We start from the raw sequence: 19,476 nt of genomic DNA on the forward strand, positions 1-19,476 counted from the left end.
TTGCCTTGCGAACTAGGTATATGCTTTAGTGTAGCAGAGAGAAAGTTCTTTTATTTCTGGGAGACCGCTGCCACCCAGGTACCCAGACTCAGGACCCCAAAACATTGTCTGGTCTTTTTTCAAAATGGATGTACTCTTGTCTTCCTATCTCACCATGGACATTGATAGCGACAAGGAATCCCATTTTACTGACCATGGATTTCAGGAATGGCTGATGAGGCTGGTAAGCACTAGTGTTTCCACTTTTCCTTACAACCGTGCTGCTACAGGGCTCATTGGAAGGGTTATCACATGGCACCTGCTGTGGGGACTGGGGGTGGACAGACTGTGCGGTACTGCAGCCAGGACAGGAAACACAGGCCTGGGTGGCATTATCTGAGAGTGCTCTTAAGGCTTGTCTTTTGCTTACTGGTCAGGATCTCCCTGTATTGTCCTGCTGGATTTCCTCCCTGGCCTAAGGGCAGGGGATCAGCTGGAGCTCCGGCGCCAGGGGTGGCCTCTCTGCAAAGTGAGTCTGCTGGCTGGTGTGCAGCAGGACGCTGTGGGAAATCAGCCTGGCTAATGCAGCCATGTGGGGCCAACAAAGAGTCTTATCTTCCTGTCCTGGGTGCCCAGAGCCTAGCTTACTGTGACACTTCTTAGCTGCTTTCCCTGTATTTGTGGTATTTGGTTGCTGGGCTGACCCAGCAACGTACTGACTGACCCTAAGGATGTCTAGGGTGGGGCAGCATTGTAAGGGTTGTGCAAGGTTATGTAGGGGGTCGGGGTGTATGTTCATGCCCTCAAGATGGCTGTTCTGCCCTTTCTATGCTCCCTGCTAGAGCATCTCTGCTGCACTTACACCCCACTCACAAGAACCTGCTTGCCCCAGCCCCACCTAGTGGTTGATCCAATGCTTAGGGAGAGAAGTAGCTCCACCTGCTAGTTCCTGAAAGGGAAATACCAATCCTGGTGATGGTCATGAGCCTGAGGTGTTCTGAGGGAGTGGAACCTGCTGTTGGTTTCCTTGATAAATGATGACCCAACCTGAAGTCTGTTTCCCATAGAAATGCTAATCTCCACCTACCCCTGGGCACCAAGTATCAAGGATGCCTGGCCTTTCTTACCTGCTGTTTGCTGTTGACAGTTGGGTGTTCTTTGAGAACCTTTGGCTATGTAGCATCCTCAGTCCAATAAACCACTGATGTCTCTGCCACCAACCTTGGGCTCAACCACAGGTGAACCAGCCAAGAAGCCAAAGAAGTTTTGAGTGCTGAGATGTAGGGAAATAAAAATGGGAAACAGACTGGGGTCAGGGGTAGGGAAAGTGGGGGGAATGGGCAGGGGCACTAATCTCAAGGTGGCCTTCCACTAGCATGAGGGACCCTGTGGCTGCTGTCCACCATGAGGCATGTCTTTCTTAATCCTTTTACTGGTGATACCCTGTTAACCTCAGTTTCGTTTAAAAGTAGCAGCCCTGTGCTCGAGGCCAATCTGTGCTGGGATGGCTGGTGAATGCAGGCAAAATGCAAGGGCTGGGGTGTCCTGTCAAATACTTTGGGAGTAACCTGATCAGGTAATCGATTGTACCAGCAACCTACCACCCCTATCCCCAGAGCCACAGGCTTTGGGGATAATAACTGAGGACAGGCTTGTGAATTGGGTGTGACCAGTTCCCTTAAAGGGTTTCACTGGAACCTGTTGTGAACCCAACATATTAAGATACCATGGAGCTCCTGGGCCCAGCTCTCGAAGAGGATGGAGCAAGGACGCAGTGTGATGAAACCATAGCTCTCTGCTGTCCGCAGTGTCTTAGAAGCAGTGGAAACCATAACCACAGGCTTCTATGAGTCATCAAGCAATGGCAAAAATCACTTCTGGGGAATCTAGAACAGCTGTGAGCAATAAATAGGACTGCCATTGTTCCCAAGCCCTTTCTAGATCCTTGGGCAGCAAAATCATAGGAATGATACCACTTCCAGAAGACTCTTAGGCAAGCAAAGCTTTTTATTACAACAGAGGACTTGTGCCCAAGGGAGAAGGGGCAAAAAAAGAAAAAGGAAAACCAAAGCAGCCTCCACGAGTAGAACAGCGAGTTGCCTGTTTAAGAAAAGAGACTTTGTCTCATGAGCTGATAAGGATGGTAAGCGCTGGTATTTCTACCTGACTGACAACCTTGCTGCTGGCAGGCTAACTGGAAGTCTTACTATGTGGCATCTGTTATGAGGACTGAGGGTGAACAGACTGCGTGGTACTGCAGGCCAAGGCAGGAAACACAGGCAGGGGTGACATTATCTGAGATGGTGTCAAGGCTTGTCTTTTTCTTACTGGTCAGAACCTCCCTGTATCATCCTTCTGGATTTTCTCCCTGACGAGGGTGGGGAATCAGCTGGAGGACTGGGTGACCATGGTGGCCTCACTGCAAATGAGTGTGCTGGCGGGGTGTGCAGCAGGACTGGGTGGGAAATCAGTCTGGCTAGTGCAGCCACGTTGGGCCAGCGAAGACCCTTGCCTTCTTCCTGTCCTGGGCCTAGTTTACTATGACACTTCTTAGCTGCTCTCCTTTGTTTCTTTGTTATTTGGTTACAGGGTACCTCTACACACTAGACTGACCCCACGGATGTCTCTGAAGAGGGACACCAGGATAATAAGTTGTGCCGGGTATGTTCAGGGCAGAATGTATGGTCAGGTCGCTGAAGATGGCTCTTCTCCATCCCCTGCTAGACCCGTCCCTGATACAGGTATACCCCACTCAAGGACCATGCTTGCCCCTGTCCTACCTAATGGCCAAAAGGGCTCCACTGCTAGTTCATTAAGGAGAAATATCAGCCCTGGTGATGGACATTAACCTGAGGGGTTGTGAGGGACTGGCCCCAGCTGCTGGTTTCTTTAGTAACCGATGAACCAACCTCAGGTCAGTTTTGCCTAGAAATACTAGTCTGTATCCGCCCCCCCCGGCCCCGCCCCCCAACTAGAGTAGCAAAGATGACGTGTCTGTCGTTTGCTGTTCCCAGCTGGATGTTCTTGGAAGACCTCTGGCTTCAGACATGTAAGATCCCTAGTTCAATAAACCACTAACGTCTCTGCCACTTACTCTGGGCTCTTTCCTCAACCTCTAGGCTGGGCAACTCTAAAACTTGCAGGCCTGCCGGATGCAGCTCAACCACTGGTGAGCCAGCAAAGAAGCTCTGGTGAGTGCTGAGATGTAGGGAAATAAAACTGGGAAACAGACTAGGGTGGGGTTTGGGGAGAAAGGGTGGGGTTGCTAAAGTGGCCCTCCACTAGAGGAGACCCTATGGCTGCTGTCTACTGTGAGGCATGTCTTTCCAGACCCTTACACTGATGATATCCTGTTAACCTCAGGGTCTCTTTCCAGTTAGTTATAAAGTAGACATCCTTGCCCCTGGTCGATCTGACTGCACGGGGATGGCTGGTGCATGCAGGCAAAATGCAAGGACCTGGTTTCTTTCTTTATCAAATGCTTTGGGAGTTACTTGGTTGGGTAATTGATCGTACTCACCACCCCTAAACTGTTAAAAGCTACCGGTTTTAGGAATATTAACTGAGGACAGGCTTGTGAATTGGACCCCAGACTACTGTCTGATCTTTTTTCACAATGGTTGTACTCTTATCAAACTATCTCACCATAGACATTGATAGTGACCAAGGAATCCCAGTTTACTGGCCAAGTTCTGGTGTTTCCACTTACCTTATAACCTTGCTGCTGCAGGCTAGTTGTGGCACCAGCTGTGGGGTCTAGGGGTGGACAGACCATGTGGTACTGCAGCCAGGACAGGAAACACAGGCCTGGGTGGCATTATCTGAGAATGCTCTTAAGGCTTATCTTTTTCTTACTGGTCAGGACCTCTCTGTATTGTCCTGCTAGATTTCCTCCTTAGCTTGAGGGCAGGGAATCAGCTGGAGGACTGGGTGACAGTGATGGTCTCTCTGCAAAGTGAATCTGCTGGCTGGTGTGCAGCAGGATGCCAAGGGAAATCAGCCTGGCTAATGCAGCCACGTGGGGCCAATAAAGACTCTTGCCTTCTTCCTGTCCCGATTGCCAAGGGCCTTGCTTACTCTTGACACTTCTTAGCTGCTGTCCTTTGTATTTAATGCATTGATATTTGGTTGTAGACGCTGCTACATACTCTTGAGACTGAAAAAAGCTGGCTTAAAACTCAACATTCAGAAAACTTAGATCATGGCATCTGGTCCTATCACTTCATGGCAAATAGATGGGGAAACAGTGGAAACTTTTATTTTGGGGGGGCTCCAAAATCACTGCAGATGGTGATTGCAGCCGTGAAGTTAAAAGATGCTTGATCCTTGGAAGAAAAGTGATGACCAACCTAGACAGCATATTAAAAAGCAGAGACATTACTTTGTCAACAAAGATCTGTCTAGTCAAGGCTATGATTTTTCCAGTAGTCATGTATGGATGTGAGAGTTGGACTATAAAGAAAGCTGAGTGCCAAAGAATTGATGCTTTTGAACTGTGGTGTTGGAAAAGACTCTTGAGAGTCCCTTGGACTGCAAGGAGATCCAACCAGTCCATCCTAAATGAAACCAGTTCTGAATAGTCATTGAAAGGACTGATGCTGAGGCTGAAACTCCAATACTTTGGCCACCTGATGAGAAGAGCTGACTCACTGGAAAAGACCCTGATGCTGGGAAAGATTGAAGGTGGGAGGAAAAGGGGATGAGAGAGGATGAAATGGTTGGATGGCATCACTAACTCAGTGGACATGAGTTTGAGGAAGCTCCAGGAGTTAGTGATGGACAGGGAAGCCTGGCGTGCTGCAGTCCATGGGGTTGCAAAGAATCGCACATGACTGAGCAACTGAACTGAACCGCTACATACTGGACTGACCCAGAGGATGTCTTAGAATATGGGCAGACCATGATTGTAAGGGCTGTGCAGGGTATGTAGGGAGGTGAGGTGTATGGTCAGGCCCTTCAAGATGACTTCTCTTGCTCTTTCTACATCTCCTACTAGACAGGTCCCTGCAGACCTACACTCCACTCACAGGAATGTGCTTGCCCTTGCCCCACCTAGTGGCTGTTCTAATACTTAGGCCCAAAGGGCTCATATGCTAGTTCCTAAAAGGTAAATTTCTCTGGAAGGAATGATGCTGAAGCTGACACTCCAGTACTCTGGCCACCTCATGCGAAGAGTTGACTCATTGGAAAAGACTGATGCTGGGAGGGATTGGGGGCAGGAGGTGAAGGGGATGACAGAGGATGAGATGGCTGGATGGCATCATCGACTTGATGGACGTTGAGTCTGAGTGAACTCCGGGAGTTGGTGATGGACAGGGAGGCCTGGCGTGCTGCAATTCATGGGGTCGCAAAGAGTTGGACACGACTGAGCAAATGAACTGAACAGAAAAGGTAAATATTAGCCCTTGTGATGGCGGGTAACTTGAGTAGTTTAAAGGAAGAGCCCCATGCTGCTGGTTTCCTTAGTAACTGATGAGCCAAATCTGATGGAAATTCTCAGAATAATAGTATCTTCCTCCCTCAAATAGGTGAGATTGCCTGCATTCCACTGGGTGTTGCTGCAGTATTTTGCTTAAGATTTCCTTTCCATTTAGCCATTGATTATTCTGTGTGCACATACAAGAATTGGTGGCCAGTAAGAGTTGAACACGATAGAAGCAACTGAACATGAAGGAGGTACAATGGAACAGAAGCATTCTCACATTTAAAGAGTGAAGTAGATTCAATTTGGTGAGAAATGGCAAGGTTTCCAAGGCACCTGTGGGATGGCAATTAGCATTGTTGGTATCCTTGGAAGATTAAATCTGTCAGTCTTTTGCCCTGTGGTTTTGCAACTTTTGCTCTTTGAAGTGGAGACTATGAAATCTTTTATCTTCTGAAAGTTTCAAAACTAGTGCTTTTGATATTATTTCAAGGGACTTGGGTAAGGATGTGTTCACAATGCTGAATGTTTAATATACAATCTAACTACACTATGGCTATGAGAATGTTAAGGACACATCTAAACCTTTTTTCTTAACCTATTAGTCGAAGGATAGAGCTTTTCTCAAATTCTTCAGATATTTTCTTGCATAGTTAAAAATGTTACTTATATGCATAAAATAGAAGAGGCCATGTTCCACCCTCCCCATCCACCCCGCGCCGCCAGAAAATATTAGCACCAAATTTCTTCTCTCTGACCACTCAGGGAACAGATGGGGCTGGAAGACTGCTAGTTCTGAACGCTCTCCTTTCCTGATGTTGTAATGAAGCCCAGCAGCTACAGACCCCCAGAAATAGCTCTATAGTTAAACCAAGTCAGGGTTTCTTTTTTCTTTTTTTTTTTGCAGTGAGAGACATCTCCGTGAAGAAACATGAGGCGGCTCAGGAGGAAGAAGTGGGAAGGGGATCTGTCCAGGGTTTGAGCTTGGATGACATGATTCTAAGGAAGTCAGGGAGGAGGGTGACAGTTCAGGGTTAAAATGTTTGAGCTCACATGAGCTATTTTCCCGGAGGTCCGAGGAACACAGTGGAGCTTGGGTAGTCCTTGCTGCTTTTTACGGTCACTCTAACGCTGAGAGGGTTGTGTTGTTTGCCACATTTCTTTAGAAATGTTAGGAAGATCACCTTTTGTCCCCCGATGGAAGGGGATTAAAGAGAATCCTGTTTCTGTTTTTCCCTGGAAAATATAATGGATAGATAAGGAAGAGAGTGTATGAAAACCCACTCACTATATGAAGCTTTGCATCTGGTTTGGGAATCAGGATGTTTCTCTGTTGTATCAAAGTGGCTAAGATCCTTCAAGATGATTAGAGATGTATGGGACAAACAGAATAAATCTATATGTGAGAGAACAGTGTTTCTCAGCATTATATTCTTCGTATTAATAAAAGCAGTTTTTATCAGTCAGCTTGAGTAGAAGAGAACTGTGGACAGTGTAGTAGAGATAAGGTCTAGAGTGTAGTCATTCCTCAGGGATGGACGAAGGCTAATACTAAGAGTTAAATGGGCGTAGTGTGGAGATTTTTCTTTTGACCCTGCTCTTCTGAAAGACAGAAGTCGGATGGTGAAACAGTAAGATTGCTGTTGTTTAGTCGCTAAGTCATGTCCAACTCTTTTGTGACCCTGGGGACTACAGCTGGCCAGACTCCTCTGTCTGTGGGGTTTCCTAGGCAAAGAATACCAGAGTGGGTTGCCATTTCTTTCTCCAGGGGTCTTCCCAACCCAGGAATCGAACCTGCGTCTCTTACTTCACAGGCAGATTCTTTCTTGCTGAGCCACCAGGGAAGCCGACAGTAAAGGATGCTAGAGGGAAGCTAATCACTTTTGGCAGGGATGGTGCACAGGAGTAGCAGGTTGTGCATTTTTCTTGCGCCTGATACCACCACCTTCTGCAGTCATCTGTACATCTCTCTAAACAGAATGGTTTTGGTCCAGCAATATCTGTGAAGTATTAACTACCCCAAGGAAGTGAGATTATGGACAGAAGAATGGTCAGTTTTACTGACTTTTAAAAAGAAAACATCCAGCCAGTGACTTGTTTGTAGTTCAAGACTGGTTAGTGCAGTAATGCCCTGGAGAAGGAAATAGCAAGCCACTCCAGTATTGTTGCTTGGGAAAACCCATGGACAGAGAAGCGTGCTGGGCTACAGTCCATGGGGGTCACAAAAGAGTCAGACATGACTTAGCAACTAAACAACAGTAAGATGATTCTAGCTCTGTCACTGTCCTGAACAAAGTCCCCTTGCTGCTAACACCCCTGCACAGGACCAAGGCATCAGCAGACTTAGGTCAAAGTTACAGTCCTGGTTGCTGCTTAGGTCTTGATAGGGATTCTCTATGGTGTCCCAGTGGACACTCCACATAGGCAGGTTGTCTACTGGGAGCTCTGACCAGATGCAAGTGCCCAGGAGGATATGTAAAAACACATTTCTGGAACTCAGTTTGGGGGCCAAGAGAACACCTCTCAGCTCAGTCTAAAAGAAGCTGTTGCACGTGGCTGGTAAGTGGTTGTACTACGAGGTTAAGTGGTGAGGGTGAATGAGAAGTGCAGATACCAATACTGGAGAAGTAAACCAAGTGGACACTTTAAGTGGAGTCCATAACCCACTCCCCTTACAGGTACAGGAGGAAAAGTTGAGGGCACAGGTTAGTTCACTAATGGAAAGTCAGCCTGGAAGGTCAGAAAGCCCTTTTCTTTCCCATTCTCTAAGTGTAAGTGATGCCTTTGAGTGTGTCTGGGTACACAGCATACATGGAAGGTTTGTGAACAGTGTTATCAGGAGAAGGATGGAGAGCTCAATAACCACTCTGCCTACTATGAAGAAATGAGTTTTATTGATCACTAATCCCTGTCTGGAATGTGTTGGCTTCTAAGTGATAAACTATCCTTCTCAAATAACATAAAAGTTCAGTCAGTAGAAATTAGACCTGTCCCTCACTCACACATATAGAGTCTGCTGATAGGCTGTTGGGTGAAATAACACAAAGAATGAGAAACCTCTACCACTATAGTCAGAGCCTTCTGGAAGACGGACTAGTAAAGAGCTAGAAATACTACATGAACTTAAAACTGAGAAGGGCCTATATATACAGTGAAACAACTGAGCTCAGGTAACAGACATTAACTGCCATCAGCAGCTTCATATTCATCTTGTTCTAATACTGTATTAAATAGAACAGGAGGACAAGCTTATATCTAGAAAAGGTCTATGGGCGTAAGTACATTCTTGACAGCCTTCAGGAGGCACAATTAAGAGGTCACCTGAGGGAGAGAATGCTCAGTACACAAACATTTCGCTCTGAGACAATGTTCTGGAGACAGATGAAATGGGTAGTTCCCTGTGTGTGTGCTAAGTCACTTCAGTCATTCAGTCATGTCTGACTCTGCAACCCCATGGACAGCAGCACGCCAGGATTCCTTGTCCATCACCAATTCCCGGAGCCTCCTCAAACTCATGTCCATTGAGTCAGTGATACCATGCCAACCATCCTCTGTCATCCCCCTTTTCCTCCCACCTTCAATCTTTCCCTGCATCAGGGTCTTTTCCAATGAGTCAGTTCTTTACATCAGGTGGCCAAAGTATTGGAGTTTCAGCTTCAGCATCAGTCCCTCCAATGACTATTCAGAACTGATTTCCTTTAGGATGGACTAGTTGGATCTCCTTGCAGTCCAAGGGACTCTCAAGAGTCTTCTCCAGCACCATAGTTCAAAAACATCAATTCTTTGGTGCTCAGCTTTCTTTATAGTCCAATTCTCACATCCATAAATGACTACTGGAAAAACCACCGCTTTGACCATACGGACCTTTGTTGGCAAAGTAATGTGTCTACTTTTTAATATGCTGTCTAGGTTGGTCATAGCTTTTCTTCCAAGGAGCAAGTGTCTTTTAATTTAATGGCTGCAGTCACCATCTGCAGTGATTTTGGAGCCCCCAAAATAAAGTCTGCCACTGTTTCCCCACCTATGTGCTATGAAGTGATGGGACCAGATGCCATGAGCTTAGTTTCTGAATGTTGAGTTTTAAGTCAACTTTTCACCCTCTTCTTTCACTTTCATCAAGAGGCTCTTTAGTTCCTCTTCACTTTCTGCCGTAAGGGTAGTGTCATCCGCCTATCTGAGGTTATTGACATTTCTTCTGGCAATCTGTGCTTCATGCAGCCCAGCATTTCACATGATGTACTCTGCATAGTTTAAATAAGCAGGGTGACAATATACAGCCTTGATGTACTGCTTTCCCGATTTGGAACCAGTCTGTTGTTCCATGTCCAACTCTTTGGGACCCTATGGACTGTAGACCGCCAGACTCCCTCTGTCCATGGGATTCCCCAGGCAAGAGTTCTGGAGTGGACTGGCACACCCTCCTCCAGGGGATCTTCCTGACCCAGGAAGATCAAACACTGATCAAACACTCCTCTCCTGCATTGGCAGGTTGAGTTCTTTACCACTAGCGCCACCTGGGAAATGGGTAGTTCCCTAGCCCCAAAATAGGCTTTCTTGGAGCCCAGGGATGGTAGTAAAAAGAATTTGGATCAGCTGGTCCAGAAGCCACTGTCTATGACACATGAGTGCTTACGTACATGTTGCTCTCTGGGCTGGATGAAAGCTTTGTGGCTAGAGCAGTGACCTGATCCTAGCATCTGCATGGGCAAAGCAATATAAAAAGCCCTTATGATAGTATGTTTACCAAGTTTACTTATACCTGCGTATTTGCACATTAAATCCTTTCTGCAATGAAAAGATTTACTCTTAGTGTGATACTTTGTAAGCTGAAGCTTTCAGTTTACAATCCATTTTTTAAAAAAGCCACATAGTAATGGGTGTGAATACTCAAAATCCAGATGATATGTTTCAGATTTGTAGCAAACTCAGATTATATGAATTTATCAATAAGATAAAAGCCAAAGCAATTTAAATCTGTATTTTTGTGCTACACCAAATAAAGTGGAGTAGACAGACCATGTCTTAGGAGCATGCCAAAACCTGCAGAACAACATCAATGAAGCAGACCAGAACCAACCAGAAGAGATCTTCTACAACTAAAGACATGAAAAAGGAAACTACAGTGAGACTGGGAAGGAGGGGCAGACTTGGATATAGTCATGTTCCATACCGCCCCTCCTGGGATGGGAGACCCACCAACTGGCATAGTTCTATTGCAGAAGTTCTCTCACAGAATTAAGTTTTGAGCCCCACATTGGGCTCCTCAGCCTGAGGGTCCTGCACCAAGAAGCTGAGTCCCCAGAGCATTTGGCTTTGAAGGTCAGTGGGGCTTATTTCTCCCAGTCCTTTGGGACTCACAAAATTGACTCCCCTTTTAAAGGGCACACAATTTCTCTGCAATGAGACCCAGGGTTAAAGCAGAAAATTGACAGGACCTCGGGCCAGACCTACCTGCTGGTCTTGGGGAGTCTCTCGGAGAGGTAGCAGGATGGGTGGCTGCAGCTGACCCCAGGGACACAGCCATCAGCAGCAGACCCTTCAGCCACATGGACACTGGATGGGCAGGCACTGTTGTGGGATCCTCTCTAGCTCATCAGTGCCAAGACCTGGCCCCACCCAACAGCTGTAAGGAGCCAGTGCTGCAACACCTCAGGCCACACAACTTACTGGGTAGGATAACAGTGGACAGGTTGTATAAGGGGAGGTGGGGGAGAGGGGTACCAGACCTCAGACTCAAAACCACAATCTTGCAGCCAGTGGACCCAGCCTACCCACAGCTAGCCACACCATGCACTGGGACAAGCTGGCCCTGGCCCTGCCCACTAGCATGCCAAAACAAGCTTAAGGACACCCCATACCCAGCCGTGTCCGGAACCCCACCCCCACCCCCCACTGATACCAGCTCTGGGATCTCTGGGCCCTGCAGCCTGACTCTAGGATCTAGCTTTGCCTGCCAGTAGTCTGGAACTAATTTGAGGAGCTACCCTGGGACCTGGCATGAAGCCCATCACCAGTGGGCAGGCAACAGCCCCAGTCTTCTGGACCTTGGCTCTGCTTACCAGTGAGCCAGCACTAGCCCTGCAGCCCCTGGGGTCCTGAAAAGAGACAAGGCCCCACCAACCAGCAGGTGGCAGCCTGTGAACCAGGCAAGGCATGGCAACCAACCATAATAGGAGCTAACTAAGCTTACCAGACTCCCCACATAGCCCACCTGCCACAATCAAGGACCCACACCACCCTTGTTGGGGGGGAGAGGAATGCCTAGAGCATATAGCATGGGAAATGAGAGGGGACTGCACTGCTAGAATGCATAAGATGTTTCCTAGAGAAGGCCACTTCTGCAAGAGCACACAAAATGAGAAACATGTTCCAGATGAAGGAAGAATGAAGTAGATTTACAGCTTAACCAAGAAGAGTTCAGGGTAATGAAAGAACTTGGGAAAAGAACGAATGCACAGAGAAGTTAGAAAATTTTTAACGGTAAGAATAAATATAAAGAACACAATAACTGAAATGGAAAATATACATGAAGGAATCAAAAACAGACTAAGAGACACAGAGAAATGAACCAGTGAGCTCGACACCTCTGGGATTACAATAAGCACACTAATTATTTGCATCATAGGGGTCCCAGAATGAGGAGAGGGGAAAAAGGAGCTGAGAACATATTTGAAGATATACTAATTGAAAACTTCCATAACCTGGGAATGGAAACAGTCGTGTAAGTCCAGGAAGCAGAGTCCCAGAAAGGATTAACCCCAAGAGGAAAACACCAAGACACTGTAATTTAAATGAGAAAAATTAAAGAGAATATTAAAAGCAGCAAGAGAAAAACAATAAACATACAAGGGAATCCCCATAAGACTATCAGGTAATTTTTCAGCAGAAATTCTGCAGGCCAGAAGGGAGTGGCACAATATATTTAAAGTGATGAAAGCAAACAACCTCCAAACAAGAATACACAGCAAGGCTCTCCTTCAGATTGGGTGAAGCATCATGGATGAGCAAAAGCTGAAAGAATACAGCACTACCAAACCAGCTTTACAAATGATAAAGGAACTGTTCTATGCCAAAAAAGAGAAAAAAAACCATAACAAAAGCCACAACTAGAAACAAAATTATGCAATGAAAAAGCTCACTAGTAAAGGCAGGTATGCAGTAAAGGTAGAAAATCATCCAAGCACAAAGCTAGTAGGAATGTTAAAAGACAAAAGTAGTCAAATCATCTATATCCACAATAAGCAGTTAAGGGATACACAAAATAACTATATAAAACATACCAAAAACAGTAACCGAAGGGAGGAAAGTACAATGCATTTGAAATAAAGAGACCAGCAACTTAAAAACAATCGTGTATGTATACAGATTGTATGTGTATGTGTATAGATTGCTATATAAAAGAGTCATGTCTGACTCTTTGGGATCCCATGAACTGTAGCCCACCAGGCTCCTCTGTCCATGGGATTCTCCAGGCAAGAATACTGGAGGGGGTTGCCATTTCCTCCTCCAGGGGGTCTTTCTGACCCAGGGATCAAACCTGGGTCTCTTGTGTCTCTGGCCTTGGCAGGCGGGCTCTTTACTGCTGAGTCACCTGGTGACTGCTATAATATATAGATTGCTATATAAAAACCTCATGGGAACCACAAAATTAAACATCTATAATGCACCCACAAAAAAGAAACCCAAACAACATTTAAGATCATCATCAAATCATGAAAACAAAAGGGAAAAAAAGACCTACAAAACTCCCGAACAATTAACAAAATGGCAATAAGGATATCATGTTGATAATAATTTTAAATGCAAATGGACTAAACACTTCAATCAAAAGACATACAGTGGCTGAATGGACACAATAAGACCTATACATATATGCTGCCTATAAGAGACTTCATTCAGATCTAGAGACACACAGTGAAAGTGGGGGGATGGATAAAGTTATTCTATGCAAATGGAAGTCAGAAGAAAGCTAGAGTAACAATACTTATTAGACAAAATGAGACTAGAAGTCAACTGCAAAAAAGCACAAACACACAAACATGTGGAAGCTAAACAATACACTGCTGAACAACCAGTGGATCATTGAAGAAATCAGAGGAAATTAAAAAAAAAAAAATACTTAAAGGTAAATGAAAATGAAACCATAATAATCCAAAATCTATGAGATGGAGTAAGAGCAGTTTTAACAGGGTAGTTTACAGCAATACAAACTTACCTCAGGAAACTAGAAAAATCTTAACAACCTAACTTTACACCTAAGGAACTAGAGAAAGAACAAACCCAATGTTAGTAGAAGCAAAAGATCAGAGTAGAAATAAAGACTAAAAAACAAAGGAAAGACCAATGAAACTGAGTTGGTTCTTTGAATAGATAAACAAGGTTGAAAAACTTTAGCCACCCTCATTAAGAAAAGGGTGGGGGAGCAGTTAAATCAATAAACTGAGAAATGAAAAAGGAGATGTTACAACCCAGATCACAGAAATACAAAGTATCCTAAGAGACAGCTACAAACTATATGCCAGTAAAATGAACAACCGAGAAGGAATGGACAAATTCTTATAAGAGTACCATATTCCAAGACCAAATTAGGAAGAAAGAAAGAGAAAATATGAATGGGCCAATCACCAGTAGTGAAATTAAGCTAATAATTTTAAGAATTCACAACAAACAAAAGTCCAGGACCAGGTGGCTTCACAGGTGAATTCTACCAAACATTTGAAGAGTTAACACCTATCCTTCTCAAACTATTCTCAAAAATTTCAGAGGAACACTTCCATATTCATTCTATGGGGCCAGCATTACCCTGATACCAAAACCAAACAGACACCACAAAAAAAATAAAATTACAGGCCAGTATTACTGATGAACATAGTTGCAAAACTATTCAAAAAATATTAGCAAACTGAATCCAATACAGTAAAAGGATCATTCACCATGATCAAGTAGGATTTTATCTCAGAGGTGCAAGGACTTTCTGATACCCACAAATCAATCAATGTGATATACCACATTAAAAAAACTGAAAAATTAAAACCATATGATCATCTTAGTAGAGGCAGTAAAAGCTTCTGACAAAATTCACATCCATTTATGGAAAAAAAAAAAAACCAACTCTCCAGAAAATGGGCATAGAGGGAACATAAGATAATAGAAGCCATATATGCCAAACTGACGCCTAACATCATACTCAATGGTGAGAAGCTAAAAGAATTTCCTCTAAGGTCAGAAGAAACAAAACAAGGATGCTCACTCTTACCGTTTTTATTTAACAGTCTTGGAAGTCCCAGCCACAGCAAAAGAAAAAGAAATAAAAGGAACCTGAATTGGAAAAGAACTGAAATTGTCACTGTTGGCAGATGACACAATACTATCATAGATCCTAAAGATGCCATCGAAAACTATTAGAGCTAATCAATTAATTTGGTAAAGCTCTAGGATACAAAATTAATATCCAGAAACCTCTTGCATTTCTGTATACTAACAATGAAATATCAGAACAAGAAACTTAGGGAACAATCCCATTTACCATATCAAAACAAATAAAATACCTAGGAATAAACCTATCTAAGGAGGTAAAAGATCTGTACTCAGAAACTTATTAATAAGACACTGGTGAAAGAAACTGAAGACACCACAGATGGAAAGATGGTACCATGTTCTTGGACAGGATGATTTAATACTGTTGGAATGACCAAACTATCCAAGGGAATCTACAATTCAGTGTGATTGCTATCAAAATACCAAGGGCATTTTTCAGAACTACAACAAATAATTTTAAAACTTGTATGGTAAAAAAAGACCTCAAACAGCCAAAACAATCTTGAGAAAGAAGAATGGAGTTAGAGGAATTATGTTTCCTGACTTCACAGTGTATTAGAAACCTACAGGAATCAAAACAGAATGGTACTGGCACAAAAACAAGACACACAGATCAATGGAAAAGTAGAGAGAGCCCAGAAACAAACTGAAGTACTTACAGTCAATTAATCTGACAAAAGAGGCAAGAATATACATTAGCAAAACGACAGTCTTTTCAATAAGTGGAGTGGGGAAAACTGGACAGTTATGTGTAAAAAAACAAAATTAGAACATTCTCTAACACCATTTACAAAAATAAACTCAAAGTGGATTAAAGACCAAAATGTATAAAGTTCCTAGAGGAAAACACTGGCAGAATACCCTTTGACATAAATTGTAGCAGTATTTTATCTGTCTCCTAAAACAAAGTAAATAAAAGGAAAAATAAACAAATGTGATCTAATTAAACTTAAAAGATTTAGCAAAGCAAAGGAAACCATCAACAAAATGAAAAGATAACCTACTGATTGGGGCTTCCCTGGTGGCTCAAGAGGTTAGAGGTCTGCCTGGAATGCGGGAGACCCCGTTCCATCCCTGGGTCAGGAAGATCCCCTGGAGAAGGAAATGGCAACCCACTCCAGTACTCTTGCCTGGAAAATCCCATGGATGGAGGAGCCTGGTAGGCTACAGTCCATGGGGTTGCAAAGAGTCGGACACTACTGAGCGCTTTCACTTTCACTGACTGGCAGAAGATATTTACAAATGATATGGGGTTAATTCCTTAACCCCTTAAGGCCTATAAGGGGTTAATATCCAACATACATAAACAGTTCATAAAACTTGGCATCAAAAAACAGCCTGATTAAAAAATGGGCAGAACTGAATAGATATTTTTCCTAAGTAGGAAATGCAGATGGCTAACAGGCACAAGAAAAGATATTCAACATTGCTAATCATCAGGGAAAAGGAAATCAATGCCAAAATGAAATGTCACCTCACCCCTGTCAGAATGGCTATCATTAAAAAGAATACAAACAAATGTTGGCGAGGATGTGTAAAAAAATGGAATCCTTGTACACTGTTTGTGGGAATGTAAATGGGTGCAGCCACAGGAAAAAATAGTATGGAGGTTTCTCAAAATACAACAAAGTGCAAGAAACTACGAATAAAATTATCATATGACCCAGCATTACATGTCCAGAAAAAACAAAAATATCAATTCAAAAAGATAATATATGCATCCCAATGTACATAGCAGCACTATGACTGACAAGATATGGAAACAACCTAAGTCCATCAAGGGTGAATGGATGAAGATGTGATATCTATATATAATGGAATACTGCTCAGCCAATAAAAAGAATGAAAATGTTGCCACTTACAGCAACATGGATGGACTTGGATGGTATTATGCTAAGTGAAGTAAGTCAGACAAATAGTGTACGATATCACTTATATATGGAATCTAACAAACACAACAAACTAGAGAATATAACACAAAAAAAGCAGCCTCACAGATACTGAAAACAAACTAGTGGTTACCAGTGGGGAGAGGGGAGAGGGAAGGGGTAATACAAGGGATAGGGGATTAAGGGATAGGTACAAACTACTATGTATAAAGAAGCCACAAGGATATACAATACAGGGAATATAGGCAATGATGATTGCAGCCATGAAATTAAAAGACGCTTACTCCTTGGAAGGAAAGTTATGAGCAACCTAGACAGCATATTCAAAAGCAGAGCCATTACTTTGCCAACAATCGTCTGTCTAATCAAGGCTATGGTTTTTCCAGTAGTCATGTATGGATGTGAGAGTTGGACTGTGAAGAAAGCTGAGTTCCAAAGAATTGATGCTTTTGAACTGTGGTGTTGGAGAAGACTCTTGAGTCCCTTGGACTGCAAGGAGATCCAACCAGTCCATTCTGAAGGAGATCAGGAGCATTTTGAAAGACGGTGGAGGAATAGGATGGGGAGACCACGTTCTCCCCCACAAATTCATCAAAAGAACATTTCAACCCTGAGTAAATTCTACAAAACAACTTCTGAATGCTGGCAGAGGACATCAGGCACCCAGAAAAGCAGATCATTGTCTTCAAAAACAGGTAGGAAAAAATATAAAAGATGAAAAAAGAGACAAAGGAGGTAGGGAGGGAGCTCTTTCCCAGGAAGGGAGTCCCATCCGGGGAAGGGAGACTTAAAAAGAGAGAAGTTTCCAAACACCAGGAAACACTCTCACTGCCAAGTCTGTGGCGAGCCTTGGAAGCACAGAGGGCAACATAACAGGGAAGAAAAATAAATAAATAACTAAAACCAACAGATTACGAGCCAAATGGTAACTCCCCGAGCAGAGAAGCAGTGCAGGGGCCTGCATGCGCCACGAGCAAGCGGGGGCTGGGCAGGGAGGTGCAGGCTGCAGTGCTTTTTAAGAATTGGGCCGGAATGCCCCGAGTGTAACCAGAGCGAACTAACTTGGACTAGCATACCAAACTGTGGGATAGCTACCACGGGAAAAGCTCTAACATAAGACACCGCCAGGACCGCGCACAGAACAAAGGACAGAACAGAAATAGCCGGCTACAGGCCATCCCCCTCCGGAGACAGGCAGCCAGAGCCAGAAGGGCTGGAAGGGGGCAATCGCAGCCCCAGAGAGACTTTACCTACCAAACTGCAAGCAGGCTTCTTTGCTAAGACTTCTTGCGGTCCTGACAGTCACCATCCGCCTGACAAGGGGAGCCAGCAGTACACCCAGAAAACTGAGGAGCAGGGACAGGAAAAGCGATAAGTTGCAGCGACAGCGCTCGCCAAACACCTGAGCTACTTGGTCCTGGGAAGGGCACAAAACGCAGGCCCAACCAAATCTGCGCCTCTGAGGGCTACCTGAGAGCCAAGCCTGAGCAGCTTAGACCAGGGAGGTGCATGCAGCCTAGGGTCGGCCTCAGACAGTCCCCGGCGGAGCAACCTAGAGCCTGAGCAGTTTGTGCGCCGCGAGCAGGGGCAGGCCCAGAGGAGCTGAGACACTGCATGCACACACCAGTGTTATTTGCAGCATCCCTCCCTCCCCACAGCGCGACTGAACAAGTGAGCCTAAAAAAAATAAAAAAGTGTCCACCACTGCCCCCACTGTGTCAGGGCGGAAATCAGACACTGAAGAGACCAGCAAACAGAAGAAGCTAAACAGAGGGAACCACCTTGGAAGTGACCCCACACTGCCCACACCAGAGGAAGTCCCAGATATATCTTTACTATTTTTATGACCATTCTCTTTTTTTGTTGTTGTTGTTGATGTTGTTGTTTGTTTTTTCTTCTCCTTTTTTTTAACTTAAAAAAATTTTAAGTCCTCTATTTCTCTTTTAATTTTAATAACCTACTATTACTTTAAAAAAAAAAAAAGACCCTATTTTTAAAGCAAATGCCATATATATCTTTTGTTGTTGTTGTTTTTTAATAATTCTCGTGACTTTTTTTTTTCTTCTTTTAATATTGAAATTTTGAAAATCCAAACTGTACTCTAGATTTTGAATCTTTGCTTTTTGGTATTTGTTGTCAATTTTGTACATTTATAAACCCAATCTTCAGTACCCAATTGTACCTGAGAGCGAGATTACTGGCTTGACCACTCTCTCCTCCTTTGGACTCTCCTTTTTCTCCACCAGGTTGTCTCTGTCTCAGCCCTCCCCCTTCTCTTCTCTACCCAACTCTGTGAATCTCTGTGTGTTCCAGACGGTGGAGAACACTTAGGGAACTGGTTATTGGCTGGATCTGTCTCTCTCCTTTTCATTTCCCTCTTTTATCCTCCTGGCCACCTCTGTCTACTTCCTCCCTCTCCTCTTCCCTGTATGACTCCTGTGAAGATCTCTGAGCAGTCCAGACTGTGCAGCGCACATAAGGAAGTGATTACTGGCTAGCTTGCTCTCTCCTCTTTTGATCCCACCTCATCTCATTCCAGTCACCTCTAACTCCCCCCTCCCTCTTCTCTTCTCCATGTAACTCAGTGAACCTCTCTGGGTGTCCCTCAATGTGGAGAAACCTTTCATCTTTAACCTAGATGTTTTATCACTGGTGCTGTATAGATGGAGAAGTCTTGAGGCTACTGTAAAACTAAAACTGAAAACCAGAAGCAGGAGGCTCAAGTCCAAATCCTGAGAACATCAGAGAACTCCTGAATCCAGGGAACATTAATCGATAGGAGCTCATCAAACACCTCCAAACCTACACTGAAGCCAAGCACCAGCCAAGGGCCAACAAGTTTCAGAGCAAGACATACCACGCAAATTC

The 19,476-nt window shown here is 44.2% G+C and overlaps 1 protein-coding gene across 3 annotated transcripts in view; it reads right to left on the reverse strand.

Moving 5' to 3' along the window:
- KLHL9 (kelch like family member 9) overlaps window positions 1–19,476 on the reverse strand; it is a 34,957-nt gene that overhangs the window by 285 nt on the left and 15,196 nt on the right. For 2 of the 3 annotated variants that reach the window (XM_060410997.1, XM_060410995.1), the window contains exon 3: window positions 1,107–4,328. The gene's annotated coding sequence lies outside the window, so the exon portion shown is untranslated. The remainder of the gene's footprint in view (window positions 1–1,106; window positions 4,329–19,476) is intronic. The other variant, XM_060410996.1, reaches the window with a different exon arrangement.

Source organism: Ovis aries, chromosome 2, assembly GCF_016772045.2.
Source record: "Ovis aries strain OAR_USU_Benz2616 breed Rambouillet chromosome 2, ARS-UI_Ramb_v3.0, whole genome shotgun sequence".
Classification (NCBI taxonomy): domain Eukaryota; kingdom Metazoa; phylum Chordata; class Mammalia; order Artiodactyla; family Bovidae; genus Ovis; species Ovis aries.